The 18,499-nt window shown below is 45.9% G+C and overlaps 1 long non-coding RNA gene across 1 annotated transcript in view; it reads left to right on the top strand.

Annotated features, from left to right (window-relative positions):
* The first annotated feature begins 373 nt into the window (after positions 1-373).
* LOC138664687 (uncharacterized) overlaps positions 374-18,499 on the top strand; it is a 95,569-nt gene continuing 77,443 nt past the window's right edge. The window contains exon 1 of the long non-coding RNA XR_011318377.1: positions 374-451. This is a non-coding gene — a long non-coding RNA (uncharacterized lncRNA). The remainder of the gene's footprint in view (positions 452-18,499) is intronic.

Genomic DNA, 18,499 nt, shown 5'->3' with positions numbered 1-18,499 from the left:
ATACACACGCACACACTACAGATCACTCACACACACATACTACAGATCACACACACACACTACAGATCACACACTACAGATCACACAAACACACACACACGATACCAGCTCATACACACATCTCACACTCTCCTCTCTGGTACAGGGGAGGTTGATATAAACGTGCAGCTCCTCAGCTTTTCCTGACTACAGCAGCTCTGTCCTGTCCCGCACCTCCCCCTGCTCTCACCTTCTGTCCCAGGGCTGCAGAGCAGGAGAAGCTGTCTCACCGTGCTGACTGGAGCTGCTTCCTATCTCTCACATGCCCTGGCTGCCCCCTCCCCCTAGATACACCTCTGACTGTTGCCGTGAAGGAGAAATCTCCTGCACTGCACCATGGTGTTGGGTGCCTCGGACCTTCCGGGCCCCTGACCTGCCAGGCCAGGTCGCAGTGGTGACCGCTGCAACCATGGTAATTACACCCCTGGGTGTACTGCCAGTGGCGGTAGTCAATGCAGTGACTATGTGACCAGTTAGGGGGGGCATGATGCCAGCGCCGGCATCACACTTTAAACTGGATGCTGATAGAGTTGAAAGCAATGAGAAAAGAAATATGGGGTCGTTATCCCCTTTACCCCCAAAGGTAGTTTGCACGTTAATTACCTTGCCAATTTTTACAACTCTGACCACTGTAACTTTATGTGGTTATAACTCTGCAACGCTTCAACAGATCCTGGTGATTCTGAGACTGTTTTTTTTGTGACATATTGTACTTCATGACAGTGGTAAAATTTATTTTATATGATTTGTGTTTATTTGTGAAAAAATGGAAATTTGGCAAAATTTTTTAAAATTTCTCAATTTTAAAATTTTTCCTTTTCATGCCCTTAAATCACAGAGATATACAGTACAGACCAAAAGTTTGGACACACCTTCTCATTTAAAGTTTGGACACACCTTCTCATTTTTCGGTATTTTCATGACTATGAAAATTGTAATTCACACTGAAGGCATCAAAACTATGAATTAACATATGTGGAATTATATGCTTAACAGAAAAGTGTGAAACAACTGAAATTATGTCTTATATTCTAGGTTATTCAAAGTAGCCACCTTTTGCTTTGATGACTGCTTTGCACGCTCTTGATGAGCTTCAAGAGGTAGTCACCGGGAAAGGCTTTCACTTCACAGGTGTGCCCTGTCAGGTTTAGTAAGTGGGATTTCTTGCCTTATAAATAGGGTTGGGACCATCAGTTGTGTTGAGCAGAAGTCTGGTGGATACACAGCTGATAGTCCTACTGAATAGACTTTTAGAATTTGTATTATGGCAAGAAAAAAGAAGCTAAGTAAAAAAAAAAAAGAATGGCCATCATTGCTTTAAGAAATGACGTGTCCCCATGTGCAGTGGCAAAAACCATCAAGCACTACAAAGAAACTGGCTCACATGAGAACCGCCCCAGGAAGGGAAGACCAAGAGTCACCTCTGCTTCTGAGGATAAGTTTATCCGAGTCACCAGCCTCAGAAATCGCAGACACATCTCTACAACAACTGTTAAGAGGATATTTTGTGCAGCAGGCCTTCATGGTAAGATAGCTGCTAGGAAACCTGTTGTGAATTCTGTTTTCGGGCTCCCTCCTGTGGTCATGAATGGTACTTCGGCTGGTTCTGTCTATGGACTTTCTCTGATGCCTGTGGGTGTTTCTGAGTTTCCTTCTACAGGTGACGAGGCTAATTCGTTAGTGGGCTGCTCTATTTAACTCCACTTGGATCCTTGTCTGATGCCAGCTGTCAATGTTGTAGCATTGGTCTAGTTCGCTCCTGGATCTTCCTGGTTACCTGTTTCCTCCAGCAGAAGCTAAGTTTTGCTTTGCTTTTTTCTTGTTTGCTATTTTTTCTGTCCAGCATGCTTATGTGAATTTTGCCTTGCTTTCTGGAAGCTCTGGGACGCAGAGGGGCGCCTTCCGCTCCGTTAGTCGGTGCGGAAGGTATTTTTCCCTGCACTCTCTGTGTGGCTTTTGTAGGGTTTTTTGCTGACTGCAAAGTGACCTTTTCTATCTTCTGTCTGTTTAGTAAGTCGGGCCTCTCTTTGCTAAATCTATTTCATCTCTGTGTTTGTGATTTCATCTTACTCACAGTCAATATATGTGGGGGGCTGCCTTTTCCTTTGGGGAATTTTCTCTGAGGCAAGATAGGCTTATTTTTCCTATCTCTAGGGCTAGCAAGTTCTGAGGCTGTGACGAGGCGCCTAGGTCATGATAGGAGCGCTCCACGGCTATTTCTAGTGTGCTTGATAGGATTAGGGATTGCGGTCAGCAGAGGTTCCACTTCCCAGAGCTTGTCCTGTATTAATGTGCTATCAGGAATTTTCTGGTGCTCTAACTACCAAGTCCACTATTTGTCCTAACCACCAGATCATAACAGAAACCACTGCTAAGGACAGGCAACAAGCAGAAGAGACTTGTTTGGGTTAAAGAACACAAGGAATGGACATTATACCAGTGGAAATCTGTGCTTTGGTCTGATGAGTCGAAATTTGAGCTCTTTGGTTCCATCCACCGTGTCTTTGTGCGACGCATAAAAGGTGAACGGATGGACTCTACATGCCTGGTTCCCACCGTGAAGCATGGAGGAGGAGGTGTGATGGTGTGGTGGTGCTTTGCTGGTGACTCTGTTGAGGATTTATTCAAAATTGAGGGCATACTGAACCAGCATGGCTACCACAGCATCTTGCAGCGGCATGCTATTCCATCCGGTTTGCTTTTAGTTGGACCATCATTTATTTTTCAACAGGACAATGACCCCAAACACACCTCCAGGCTGTGTAAGGGCTATTTGACCAGGAGGGAGAGTGATGGGGTGCTATGCCAGATGACCTGGCCTCCACAGTCACCAGACCTGAACCCAATCGAGATGGTTTGGGGTGAGCTGGACAGCAGAGTGAAGGCAATGGGCCAACAAGCGCTAAGCACCTCTGGGAACTCCTTCAAGATTGTTGGAAGACCAACTACCTCTTGAAGCTCATCAAGAGAATGCCAAGAGTGTGCAATGCAGTGATCAAAGCAAAAGGTGGCTACTTTGAAGAACCTAGAATATAAGATATAATTTCAGTTATTTCACACTTTTTAGTTAAGTACATAATTACACATGTTAATTCATAGTTTTGATGCCTTCGGAGTGAATGTACAATTTTCATAGTCATGAAAATACAGAAAAATCTTTAAATGAGAAGGTGTGTCCAAACTTTTGGTCTGTACTGTATCACACAAAATAGTTAATAAATATCCATTTCCACATGTGTACTTTACATCAGCACAATTTTGGAACCACATTTTTTTTGTTAGGATGTTATAAGGGTTAAAAGTTGGCCATTGATTTTTCATTTTTCCAGCACAATTTACAAACCCATATTTTTAGGGACCACATCACAATTGAAATCACTTTGAGGGGTCTATATCACAAAAAATACCCAAAAGTGACACCATTATAAAAACTACACCCCTGAAGGTGCTCAAAACGACATTCAAGAAGTTTATTACCCCTTCAGGTGCTTCACAGGAATTTTTGGAATGTGGAAAAAAATGAACAGTTAACTGCTTTTCATAAACTATTTATTTCAGATACATTTTTTTTTATTTTTACAAGGGTAACAGGAAAAAATGGACCCCAAAATTTGGTGTGTAATTTCTCCTGAGCATGCCGATACCCAATATTAGGGAGAAAACCACTGTTTGGGTGCATGGCAAAACTCAGAAGGGAAGAAGCGCCATTTGACTTTTTGACTTTTTGAATGCAAAATTTGCTTGAACAGTCAGTGGATGTCATGTCGCATTTGGAGAACCTCTGATGTGACTAAACAGTGAAAATCCCCCACAAGTGACACCATTTTAGAAACTAGACCCCTCAGAGAACTGATCTGGATCTGTTGTAATTACATTGAACCCTCAGGGGCTTCATAGAAATTTGTAAAGCTGAGCCGTGAAAATATTAAAAATCACATTTTCTCACAAATATGTTTTTAGCCACAAATCTTGCATTTTCATAAGGGTAAGAAGAGAAATTGCACCATACAATTTGTAGTGCAATTTCTCTTGAGTACGCTGATATACCCTATATGAGAGAGAAAACTCCTGTTTGGGTGCGCGGCAGGGCTCGGCAGGGAAAGAGTGTCAATTGACTTTTAGAATGTAAAATTTCCTGGAATCACTAGAGGACGTCATGTTCCCTTTGGAGAGCCACTGACGTGCCTAAACAGTGGAAACCCTCCACAAGTGACCCTGTTTTGGAAACTAGATCCCTCAAAGAATGCATTTATATGTGTGGTAAGGATCTTGAACCCCCAGATGCTTCACAGAATTTTATAACATTGAGCCGTGAAAATAAAATAATCACATTTTCCCCACAAAAAATGTCATTTTGGCCTTAAATTTTGAATTTTCATAAGGATAACAGGAGAAATTGCACCATACAATTTGTTGTGCAATTTCTCCTGACTACCCCGATACCCCATATGTGGGGGAATACTACTTATGAGGCACAGTGCAAAGCTCAGAAGGGAAGATACACCATACTGGAGTTCAGATTTTGCTGGAATAGTTTGAGAATGCCATGTCAAGTTGGCAGAGCCCCTGAGGTGCCAGGACAACAAAAAACCTATATGTGATCTAATTTTACAAACTACATCCCTCAATGAATTCATCTAGGGGTGCAGTGATCATATTGACACCACATGTGCCTCACAGAATTTTATACCATTGAGTGGTGAAGAACGAATAAATTATATTTGTACCACTATGTTGGTTTTTCCCCAAGATTTTAATTTTTCTAAGGGCTAAGAGGGAATTTTTTTTTTACAACAAACTGAGGTCCATTTTTTCCTGGGTGCGTCAATACTCTACATGTAATCAGGAAATATTTTTCAAGCACAGTACAAAGCTCAGAAGGCACGGAGCACCAGATTTTACTGTTATGGTTTGCAGACACCATGACCCATTGGGAGAGGCTCATGAGGTGCCAGAACAGCAGAAACCCCCATAAGTGACTCCATTTTACATACCATACCTCTCAATGAATTCCTCTAGGGGTGCAGTGATCATATTGACACTACAGGTGTCACAGAATTTTATACCATTGGGCAATGAAGAAAATATAACTACATTTTTACCACCTAATTTTTTTTTTTAGCCTCAGATTTTACTTTTTCACACAAGAGGTGGGTAAAAATGTCATCATAATTTGTCCCACAATATCTTCTGAATGTTGAAATACCCCATATGTGGCTGTACAGTACTACTTAGCCATAAGGAGACACTTGGGAAGGAACAGAGCTTCCTGGAGCGCAAATTTTCCTAGAACAGTTTGCAGACTCCATATACAGAGCCCCTAATTGCTAGAAGAGCAGAATCCCCCCTCAAGTGGCCCCATTTTGGAAATTATACTCCTTTGTGAATTTATCTTCAGGTATATTGCCAATTTTGACTCCCTGGGTGTCACAGGGTCCTTCTCCGATAACACATAATCAACAGAGCAAGGGAATAGTGAACAATTCCAAAAGCTTTATTTAGGCAAAAACATGAAAGGTCCATATACGATCCACCACACAAACGATAACATAGTCCAGAAGCCGAAGGCAGTTCAGTAACCGGATAAATGTCCAAGGAGATGAGAGTCCAATAATCCAGCAGACAGAGGATAAAAAATGGTCTATATGCTTCCCCTTCTCTCTGACGTGCTGTGTTCACATCATCATTCCACACAAGACTGATCTCTCAGCTCATGTCCTCCCCAGCCTGCTCCTTATGTCCAGGCGTAGTCAGACAGGTTGGGGTGGTTTTCAGGCCTCCTAGACCTGACAAAGGTGCCTGGGAATAAGGCACTACAGGGCGTCATTGTTTCAACAAGCTAGTTCAATATGTCATTAGCTTATTAGCAAACAGATTTATTCACTGACCCTGTGAGAAGACAACAATGCAGTACTGATATCAGATGGCAACCACAGCCATTCATCAATTAACAAATAACTCCTTCTACAAGAGAACACCATGAAAATAAGTAAAATAGAAATATACACAAAAATGATACCCACATAGCATATCACACCATCACACTGGGTATTGTCAAAAAAGAAAAGAAGCAGAGAATGCTGCAGAAAATTGCAAACTGCTGTTGTAGTGACCAGTATGCTGTAGTGACCAGTACGTTGCAATCACCAGTACGTAAATTCCCAGCTCGTGTTTCTGGATACATGCACCCAGGGCCAGACTGGGACTGAAAATCAGCCCTGGCACACAAACCAAAGCAGCCCACATGCAAATCAATTAAATAGGAGTGTATCTTTTCAATGCAGCATTTTCTGTACAGCTTGCGGGTGAGAACAGTAATAGAGTTAAGTAGGTGAAAAATGATAATATACGCCCCTCCTTGTCATTAGAGATGGGAGATACGGCATTCTATGACTGTGCCTGTCCCTGCTGACATTTTTGGTTTTGAAAAAAAAATAACAGCATGCTGCGAGTGGTCCTGGAATTCGGATCACGAGCACCCATACAAGTCTGTGGGTGCGTATTACACATCGGACACATAATATAATGGCCCCACATATAATCCTGCACATAATATAATGGCCCCACATATAGTCCTGCACATAGTATAATGGCCCCACATATAGCCCTGCACATAATATAATGGCCCCATATATAACCATGCACATAATATAATGGCCTCACATATAGTCCTGCACATAATATAATGGCCCCACATATAGCCCTGCACATAATATAATGATCCCACATATAGTCCTGCACACAATATAATGGCTCCACATATAATGGCATAACGTATAGTTCTGCACATATAATGCACATAATATGTGGCCCCACATATAGTCATGCACATAATATGATGGCCCCACATATAGTCCTGCACATATAATGGTCCCACATATAGTCCCCCATTTATTGTACCCCATTTATAGTATGATATAGTATGATAGCCCCACATATAATCCCCCATATACAGTATGATGGCCTCACATATATCCCCCATATAGTATGACGGCCCACATATAATTCCCCATAAACGGTATGACGGCCCCCACATAATCCCTCCATATACAGTATAATAGCCCCACATATAATTCCCTATATACAGTATGATGGCCTCACATATAATCCCTCATATACAGTATGATGGCCCCACATATAATCTCCTATATATAGTATGATGGCCCCACATATAATATGGTGGCCCCACATATAATCCCCAATATACCGTATGATGGCCCCATATATAATCTCCCATATACAGTATGATGGCCCCACATAATCCCCCATATATTAGGATGATGGCTCCACATATATCCTCCGCCCCCATATAGTATGATGGCCCCACATATAAACTCCCCCATATAGTATGATGGTCAAACATATAACCCCATATAGTATGATGACCACAGATATGAACCCCATATAGTATGATGGCCCCACATATACCCCCCACCTATAGTATGATGTCCCCACATATAAGCCGGCCACATAGTATGATGGTCAAACATATAAACCCCCATATAGTATGATGGTCAAACATATAACCCGTCATAGAGTATGATGGTCAAACATATAACTCCCATATAGTATGATGGCCCCACATATACCCCCACCAACACATATAGTATGATGGTCCCACATATAAACCCTCCATATAGTATGATGGCCCCACATATACCCCATACACATATAGTTTATGTGTCTATGAAGTGCACATAGTACATCACCCAACTTTCCACATAGACCGTCCTCTGCTCCTAGCATTCACATGGTATGCCTTTCAGCTAACCCCAGCTTACCCTGTTATTTATGACCTTGTTTACTCTGGCTTGATTGTATGCATCTGGTCCACCCTTAATTCTCTGACCAAGATGAGCAGAGACTACTCCTCTCTGCTTCACACCTGAATGCACTTAGTTGTACATATATTGCATAGCACAAGTCTGCAATGACTTTAGTCTGCAGTGTGATTCCTATAAGTGTGTCCTAGAAGTGTGAATATTAATTTAGAATTAAAACCAGAATTGAACCAGAAGGGAACTGAAGGTAACTGGCCAGTCACTGTAAACCCGATTAAACCAGACTAGGGGATTATGGTCCATTAGGAGGGAAAACTGTCATCCATACAAATATGTTTGTAACTTTTTGAGTGCCCATACTATTGCCAGGCACTCCTTCTCGATGGCCGCATAGCTCACTTCACGGGGCAGTAGTTTCCGACTCAGGTAAGCTACCCGGTGTTCTTGGCCATTCGGCCCGACTTGGCTCAGTACTGCCCCCAATCCAAACATAGAAGAGTCTGGGCCTCCTCTGAGTGTAATTCCGCCTCCGCAGCTCGAGCTTGTCTCCGGGTGGTCACAAGATATGTCTCAGCTAGAGGGGCAACTGAGAAGGCAGACAACATGGGCCCCAAGTCATTTCCCAGCAAAACGTCTGCAGGCAAATCCTCCATCAAGCCGACCTCAACAAGGCCATCCCCAACTCCCCAGTTCAGGTGAAACCTGGCAGTGGGCAGTCGATGTATGGCTCCCCCTGCTACACGGACTGCCACTGTCCGGTCCGTCTTCTCTTGGTCCCGGACGAGATGCGGCTTCACAAGGGTCAAAGTTGCTCCGGAATCTCTTAGTCCCTGCATGCGTTTCCCATTAACCCACACAACCTGTCGATGCTGTTGTCGATTATCTGCCCGGGCTGCCTGCACGGGGTCTACTTCATGCAGCACTTCCTCCATATCTTCCACCCCTTGGTTAGTTGTAGCCCCCAATGCCGGGTCAGCTTCGCCTTGGTAGCAGTTTACAGCGGCCCGGCGGAAGGTAGCTGTTCCCGCCTTTGGCCACTGGGTATGCTGAGTCCAGTTGGGACATTGTCTTTGCAGGTGGCCCAGCTGACGGCAGGTGTGGCATCGTGCCCCAGGGGAACTGTGGTAGGCCGGGTTTCTAGCTGGTCGCCCTACAATCTTCGGTGGTTTGGGGCCCTCCAGGTCCATGGGTGGACCCCTAGTGACCATCTTTGATCCGGACAACTGAGGCCTCCTGGCGTCATGATGTTCATCGGCCAGACGAGCGGCTTCCTCAAGAGTCATTGGCCGCCTGTCCCGAAGCCATTCCTGTGTCTCGGGGTTTAGTCCATTAAAGAATCGTTCTAACAAGAAGAGCTGGAGGACGTCCTCCTTAGTGATTGCTTGGCTCCCTTGTACCCACTGTAGCAGTGACCGCCGTAATTTACAGGCCCATTCAGCGTGGGTATCGGTTACTCGTTTTATAAGTCCGCGGAACTTTTGGCGGTATGCCTCTGGTGTCAGCGCATACCGGGCCAAGATCACTTCTTTGATCTGCTCTGTTATGATAAGGTAATTCAGTACCACAATGGACATAGGAGTCAGAGCACATACAGTGACCTGACAATAACCCAAAAACATAGAACGAGCTCTGAGACGTGGAAACTCTGCTGACCGCAATCCCTAATCCTCTCCAACACAACTAGAGGCAGCCGTGGATTGCGCCTAACGCTCCCTATGCAACTCGGCACAGCCTGAGAAACTAGCTAGCCTGAAGATAGAAAATAAGCCTGCCTTGCCTCAGAGAAATACCCCAAAGGAAAAGGCAGCCCCCACATATAATGACTGTGAGTAAAGATGAAAAGACAAACATAGAGATGAAATAGATTTAGCAAAGTGAGGCCCGACTTTCTGAACAGAGCGAGGATAGGAAAGGTAACTTTGCGGTCAACACAAAACCCTACAAACAACCACGCAAAGGGGGCAAAAAGACCCTCCGTACCGAACTAACGGCACGGAGGTACACCCTCTGCGTCCCAGAGCTTCCAGCAAGCACGAGAAAACAAATAAGCAAGCTGGACAGAAAAAAACAGCAAACAAAAAGCAAAAGCGGAACTTAGCTATGCAGAGCAGCAGGCCACAGGAACGCTCCAGGAGGAAACAGGTCCAATACTAGAACATTGACTGGAAGCCAGGATCAAAGAACTAGGTGGAGTTAAATAGAGCAGCACCTAACGACTTCACCACATCACCTGAGGAAGGAAACTCAGAAGCCGTAGTACCACTTTCCTCCACCAACGGAAGCTCACAGAGAGAATCAGCCGAAGTACCACTTGTGACCACAGGAGGGAGCTCTGCCACAGAATTCACAACAGTACCCCCCCCTTGAGGAGGGGTCACCGAACCCTCACCAGAGCCCCCAGGACGACCAGGATGAACCATATGAAAGGCACGAACAAGATCAGGAGCATGGACATCAGAGGCAAAGACCCAGGAATTATCTTCCTGAGCATAACCCTTCCACTTAACCAGATACTGGAGTTTCCGTCTTGAAACACGAGAATCCAAAATCTTCTCCACAATATACTCCAACTCCCCCTCCACCCAAACCGGGGCAGGAGGATCAACAGATGGAACCACAGGTGCCACGTATCTCCGCAACAATGACCTATGGAATACGTTATGTATGGAAAAAGAATCTGGAAGGGTCAGACGAAAAGACACAGGATTAAGAACCTCAGAAATCCTATACGGACCAATGAAACGAGGTTTAAACTTAGGAGAGGAAACCTTCATAGGAATATGACGAGAAGATAACCAAACCAAATCCCCAACACGAAGTCGGGGACCCACACAGCGTCTGCGATTAGCGAAACGTTGAGCCTTCTCCTGGGACAAGGTCAAATTGTCCACTACATGAGTCCAAATCTGCTGCAACCTGTCCACCACAGTATCCACACCAGGACAGTCCGAAGACTCAACCTGCCCTGAAGAGAAACGAGGATGGAACCCAGAGTTGCAGAAAAACGGCGAAACCAAGGTAGCCGAGCTGGCCCGATTATTAAGGGTGAACTCAGCCAAAGGCAAAAAGGACACCCAGTCATCCTGATCAGCAGAAACAAAGCATCTCAGATATGTTTCCAAGGTCTGATTGGTTCGTTCGGTCTGGCCATTAGTCTGAGGATGGAAAGCCGAGGAGAAAGACAAGTCAATGCCCATCCTACCACAAAAGGCTCGCCAAAACCTCGAAACAAACTGGGAACCTCTGTCAGAAACGATATTCTCTGGAATGCCATGTAAACGAACCACATGCTGGAAGAACAATGGCACCAAATCAGAGGAGGAAGGCAATTTAGACAAGGGTACCAAATGGACCATCTTAGAGAAGCGATCACAGACCACCCAAATGACTGACATCTTTTGAGAGACGGGAAGATCTGAAATAAAATCCATAGAGATATGTGTCCAAGGCCTCTTCGGGATCGGCAAGGCTTAGCCCGAGCACAAATCCCACAGGACTGCATAAAGGAACGCACATCCCGCGACAGAGATGGCCACCAAAAGGATCTAGCCACTAACTCTCTGGTACCAAAGATTCCAGGATGACCAGCCAACACCGAACAATGAACCTCAGACATAACTTTATTCGTCCACCTATCAGGGACAAACAGTTTCTCCGCTGGGCAACGATCAGGTTTATTAGCCTGAAATTTTTGCAGCACCCGCCGCAAATCAGGGGAGATGGCAGACACAATTACTCCCTCTTTGAGGATACCCGCCAGCTCAGATAAACCCGGAGAGTCGGGCACAAAACTCCTAGACAGAGCATCCGCCTTCACATTTTTAGAGCCTGGAAGGTATGAAATCACAAAGTCAAAACGGGCAAAAAACAGCGACCAACGAGCCTGTCTAGGATTCAACCGCTTGGCAGTCTCGAGATAAGTCAAGTTCTTATGATCAGTCAAGACCATCACGCGATGCTTAGCTCCTTCAAGCCAATGACGCCACTCCTCGAATGCCCACTTCATGGCCAGCAACTCTCGATTGCCCACATCATAATTTCGCTCAGCAGGCGAAAACTTCCTGGAAAAGAAGGCGCATGGTTTCATCACCGAGCAATCAGAACTTCTCTGCGACAAAACAGCCCCTGCTCCAATCTCAGAAGCATCAACCTCGACCTGGAATGGAAGCGAAACATCTGGTTGACACAACACAGGAGCAGAAGAAAAACGACGCTTCAACTCTTGAAAAGCTTCCACAGCAGCAGAAGACCAATTGACCACATCAGCACCCTTCTTGGTCAAATCAGTCAATGGTTTAGCAATACTAGAAAAATTGCAGATGAAGCGACGATAAAAATTAGCAAAGCCCAGGAACTTTTGCAGACTTTTCAGAGATGTCGGCTGAGTCCAATCATGGATGGCTTGGACCTTAACAGGGTCCATCTCGATAGTAGAAGGGGAAAAGATGAACCCCAAAAATGAAACCTTCTGAACACCAAAGAGACACTTTGATCCCTTCACAAACAAAGAATTAGCACGCAGGACCTGAAACACCGTTCTGACCTGCTTCACATGAGACTCCCAATCATCCGAGAAGATCAAAATGTCATCCAAGTACACAATCAGGAATTTATCCAGGTACTCTCGGAAGATGTCATGCATAAAGGACTGAAACACTGATGGAGCATTGGCAAGTCCGAATGGCATTACTAGATACTCAAAATGGCCCTCGGGCGTATTAAATGCAGTTTTCCATTCATCGCCTCGCTTAATACGCACAAGATTATACGCACCACGAAGATCTATCTTGGTGAACCAACTAGCCCCCTTAATCCAAGCAAACAAATCGGATAACAACGGCAAGGGGTACTGAAATTTAACCGTGATCTTATTTAGAAGGCGGTAATCTATACAAGGTCTCAGCGAACCATCCTTCTTGGCTACAAAAAAGAACCCTGCTCCCAATGGCGACGATGACGGGCGAATATGCCCCTTCTCCAAGGACTCCTTCACATAACTCCGCATAGCGGCGTGCTCAGGCACAGACAAATTAAACAGTCGACCTTTTGGGAATTTACTACCAGAAATCAAATCGATAGCACAATCACAATCCCTATGCGGAGGTAGGGTATCGGACTTGGGCTCATCAAATACATCCCGGTAATCAGACAAGAACTCTGGAACCTCAGAAGGGGTGGATGACGAAATAGTCAGAAATGGGACATCACCATGTACCCCCTGACAACCCCAGCTGGACACAGACATGGATTTCCAATCTAATACTGGATTATGGACTTGTAGCCATGGCAACCCCAACACGACCACATCATGCAGATTATGCAACACCAGAAAGCGAATAACCTCCTGATGTGCAGGAGCCATGCACATGGTCAGCTGGGTCCAGTACTGAGGCTTATTCTTGGCCAAAGACGTAGCATCAATTCCTCTCAATGGAATAGGACACTGCAAGGGCTCCAAGAAAAACCCACAACGCCTAGCATACTCCAAGTCCATCAAATTCAGGGCAGCGCCTGAATCCACAAATGCCATGACAGAATACGATGACAAAGAGCAGATCAAGGTAACGGACAGAAGAAATTTTGACTGTACCGTACCAATGGTGGCAGACCTAGCGAACCGCTTAGTGCGCTTAGGACAATCAGAGATAGCATGAGTGGAATCACCACAGTAGAAACACAGCCCATTCTGACGTCTGTGTTCTTGCCTTTCAGCTCTGGTCAAAGTCCTATCGCACTGCATAGGCTCAGGTTTAAGCTCAGGTAATACCGCCAAATGGTGCACAGACCTACGCTCACGCAAGCGTCGACCGATCTGAATAGCCAAAGACATAGACTCATTCAGACCAGCAGGCATAGGAAATCCCACCATGACATCCTTAAGGGCTTCAGAGAGACCCTTTCTGAAAATAGCTGCGAGCGCACCTTCATTCCATTGAGTGAGTACGGACCACTTTCTAAATTTCTGACAATATACCTCTATCTCATCCTGACCCTGACACAGAGCCAGCAAATTTTTCTCTGCCTGATCCACTGAATTAGGTTCATCGTACAGCAATCCGAGAGCCAGGAAAAACGCATCGATATTACTTAATGCAGGATCTCCTGACGCAAGAGAAAATGCCCAGTCCTGAGGGTTGCCACGTAAAAAAGAAATAATGATCCTAACTTGTTGAACTGGGTCACCAGAGGAGCGAGGTTTCAAAGCTAGAAATAGTTTACAATTATTTTTGAAACTCAGAAATTTAGTTCTATCTCCAAAAAACAAATCAGGAATAGGAATTCTCGGTTCTAACATAGAATTCTGAACCACAAAGTCTTGAATATTTTGTACTCTTGCCGTGAGCTGATCCACACATGAAGACAGACTTTTAATGTCCATCGCTACACCTGTGTTCTGAACCACCCAAATGTCTAGGGGGGGAAAAAAAAGCAAAACACAGTGCAGAGAAAAAAAAATGGTCTCAGAACTTCTTTTTTCCCTCTATTGAGAATCATTAGTACTTGGCTTCCAGTACTGTTATGATAAGGTAATTCAGTACCACAATGGACATAGGAGTCAGAGCACATACAGTGACCTGACAATAACCCAAAAACATAGAACGAGCTCTGAGACGTGGAAACTCTGCTGACCGCAATCCCTAATCCTCTCCAACACAACTAGTAATCCAGCCGTGGATTGCGCCTAACGCTCCCTATGCAACTCGGCACAGCCTGAGAAACTAGCTAGCCTGAAGATAGAAAATAAGCCTGCCTTGCCTCAGAGAAATACCCCAAAGGAAAAGGCAGCCCCCACATATAATGACTGTGAGTAAAGATGAAAAGACAAAGGTAGAGATGAAATAGATTTAGCAAAGTGAGGCCCGACTTTCTGAACAGAGCGAGGATAGGAAAGGTAACTTTGCGGTCAACACAAAACCCTACAAACAACCACGCAAAGGGGGCAAAAAGACCCTCCGTACCGAACTAACGGCACGGAGTTACACCCTCTGCGTCCCAGAGCTTCCAGCAAGCACGAGAAAACAAATAAGCAAGCTGGACAGAAAAAAACAGCAAACAAAAAGCAAAAGCGGAACTTAGCTATGCAGAGCAGCAGGCCACAGGAACGCTCCAGGAGGAAACAGGTCCAATACTAGAACATTGACTGGAAGCCAGGATCAAAGAACTAGGTGGAGTTAAATAGAGCAGCACCTAACGACTTCACCACATCACCTGAGGTAGGAAACTCAGAAGCCGCAGTACCACTTTCCTCCACCAACGGAAGCTCACAGAGAGAATCAGCCGAAGTACCACTTGTGACCACAGGAGGGAGCTCTGCCACAGAATTCACAACACTGCTCATAGTCCATACAGTATTCATCGGGTACCGTGCGATAGGCATCCGCTGCCCGGCCTGTCAGCTTGCTGGCCAGAATCTGAACCCGTTCCTCTGGCTTCACTTGATGAAGGGCACACTGCTGCTCAAAGTCCTGCAGAAAGCCATCAATGTCTTCCTCTGCCTCCCCCAACTGTCGGAAGGCATTATACTGGATCTTTTTGTGGCTTACGGTTGAAGGTACCTGGGCTGAGGCCAGAGCTCCCCTTGCTCACTGACTCTCCTCTCTCCGCTCTGCCATCTCCATCTTGGCCAGCTCCACTTTGGTCCACTCTGCCATCTCCATCTTGGTTAGCTCTATCCTGGTCCGCTCGGCCATCTCTTCCTTCAGATCAGTACGCACATCAGCCATCATCTCTCTTATGATCTCTACTGCAGGGTTTGGGCCATAGAACGCCAGTCTGTTCTTCACCTCCCTCTGGAATTCAGTCTCCTCCACGTTCACATTGGGGGGCGCTGCACTGTCGTGTTCCATGATGGCTGCTATCAAATCCGCTTTTGTTTTGTTGCTGGCGATTAACCCTCGGGCTTCCATTCATTCCTTTCCTCCTGTAGAAGGGATATCACATCCCGCTGTCTGCCACCATTGTAACGGGGTCTACCAAGCTGGGGTACCTCTTTCAGTACCACTCCGTTTTTCTTGAGGTCCACTCTGCATTTGCTAGATTCTGAATGAAGGACGCTGGCAGGAATTTCTTGATTACATGAGAGCATATAAAAGCTGACTGCTTCTCCACACAGAATATATAACACAGATACACAGGGCCGGCCAATAGGAAAACAGCAGGCCAGACATACATTACAATAGCCGCAGGGGGCCGGAGCCTGCCGCTCTTTACTGTGGGAATTACAAAGGTGGGGGGAGGTCAGAAAGAGAATATCTTGTCGAGGGGCGCAGCCTGTGGACTGATGCATTTCACATGGAAACTATTATACATACATATACTGCATAACATTCTTGGTGCTGGGGGGTTCTGTAACACTACCAAACTTTCCTTCCTCGCCATCACCAAAACCTGGCTCACCCCTTCTGCCACAGCCTCTCCTGCTGCACTTTCATATGGTGGCTTCCACCTTTCTCACACACCCCGCCCCACCAGCAAGCATGGCGGAGGAGTTGGTTTTCTCCTGTCAGATAACTGCTCCTTCACCCCAATCCCAATGCCACCCTCTGTTACCCTCCCTTCCTTTGAGGTGCACTCTGTGCGCATCTATGCCCCCACCAACCTCCAAGTGGCTGTCATTTACCGCCCCCCAGGGCCAGCCACCACCTTCTTTGACCACTTCACCACCTGGCTACTTCATTTCCTTACTGCGGACATCCCCACTATCATCATGGGCGACTTCAACATACCCATTGACACTTCCCTCTCAGCTGCCACTAAACTTCTATCTCTCACTTCCTCCTTTGGCCTTACTCAATGGTCTTCTGCAGCCACTCACAAAGATGGTCACACATTGGACCTCATCTTCACCCGCCTCTGCTCCCTATCTAACCTCTCTAACTCACCTCTTCCTCTTTCTGACCACAATCTACTCACATTCTCTTCCCTCTCCACTCCTTGTCTACAATCCCAACCCCACAAACTTACACACCCTCGCAGAAATCTTAAACTCCTTGATCTACATTCACTCTCTGAATCCCTCCTCCCTCTCACAGACATAAGCTCCCTACACAATGCGGATGATGCTGCCGCTCTATATAACACCACAATAGCTGCAGCTTTGGAATCTCTTGCCCCTCTCACACATACCAAAGCTCGCAAAATCAACAGACAGCCCTGGCACACCAGACTGACCAAAGAACTGAGGCGAGCTTCCAGTGCTGCTGAGCGGAGATGGAAAAGATCCCACTCTAACGAGCACTTTATCACATTCAAACAGTCCCTCACTAATTTCAAGACCACAGTCACCACAGCAAAACAAACCTACTTCTCATCTCTCATATCCTCCCTGTCTCACAACCCTAAACAGTTATTCAACACCTTCAACTCTCTCCTCCGTCCCCCAGCACCTCCTCCCTCCTTACTCATCTCAGCTGAAGACTTTGCCTCAATTTTCAAGCAGAAGATTGAGAACATCAGAGACAGTTTTAGTCGACAACCCCCAGAGCCCTTCCTCACAACTACCCAGCCCTCCACCTTGAAAACCAACTTCTCCACCATTGCAGAAGATCGACTCTCCACTCTACTCTCAAGATCGCATCTCACCACCTGTGCACTTGACCCGATCCCTTCCCACTTCATCCCAAACCTCCCCACAGTCTTCATCCCAACTCTAACCCATCTCTTCAACCTATCACTAACAATTGGTGTCTTCCCCTCAAGCTTTAAACATGCCTCAATCACTGCTATCCTCAAAAAGCCATCTCTTGACCCATCCTGTGTATCTAGCTATCACCCTATATCACTTCTCCCCTATGCCTCAAAACTACTGGAACAACACGTCCATCTTGAACTGTCCTCCCATCTATCTTCCTGCTCCCTCTTCGACCGCTTACAATCAGGCTTCAGGTCACACCACTCCACTGAAACTGCCCTAACTAAGGTCACCAATGACCTATTAACTGCCAAGAGCAAGCGATACTACTCTATCCTCCTCCTCCTGGACCTGTCCTCTGCCTTTGGCACAGTGGACCATTCCCTATTACTTCAGACCCTCTCATCCCTTGGCATCACAGACTTGGCCCTATCCTGGATCTCGTCATACCTATCTGACCAAACATTCAGCGTCTCCCATTCACACACAACCTCCTCACCTCGCCCCCTATCTGCCGGAGTCCCGCAAGGTTCAGTTCTAGGGCCCCTGCTCTTCTCCATTTATACTTTTGGCCTGGGACAGCTCATAGTATCTCACGGTTTTCAGCATCATCTCTATGCTGTTGACACACAGATCTACATCTCTGGACCAGATATCACCACCCTACTAACCAGAATCCCTCAATGTCTATCCGCTATTTCATCCTTCTTCTCCGCTAGATTTCTAAAACTTAACATGGACAAAACAGAATTCATTGTCTTTCCCCCATCGCACACGATCCCCCCAACGAACCTATCCATTACAGTAAATGGCTGCCCACTCTCCCCAGTCCTACAAGCTCGCTGTCTCGGGGTAATCCTTGACACTGATCTCTCCTTCAAACCGCATATCCAAGCCCTTTCCACTTCCTGCCTCCTTCAACTCAAAAATATTTCACGGATCCGTACATTCCTAAACCAAGAATCTGCAAAAACCCTATTCCATGCCCTCATCATCTCCCGCCTCGACTACTGTAACCTCCTGCTCTGTGGCCTCCCCTCTAACACTC

Source organism: Ranitomeya imitator, chromosome 2 (assembly GCF_032444005.1).
Source record: "Ranitomeya imitator isolate aRanImi1 chromosome 2, aRanImi1.pri, whole genome shotgun sequence".
NCBI classification, from domain to species: domain Eukaryota; kingdom Metazoa; phylum Chordata; class Amphibia; order Anura; family Dendrobatidae; genus Ranitomeya; species Ranitomeya imitator.
The sequence above is the reverse complement of the archived record's forward strand: the minus strand, read 5'-3'. Positions and strand labels throughout refer to the sequence as shown.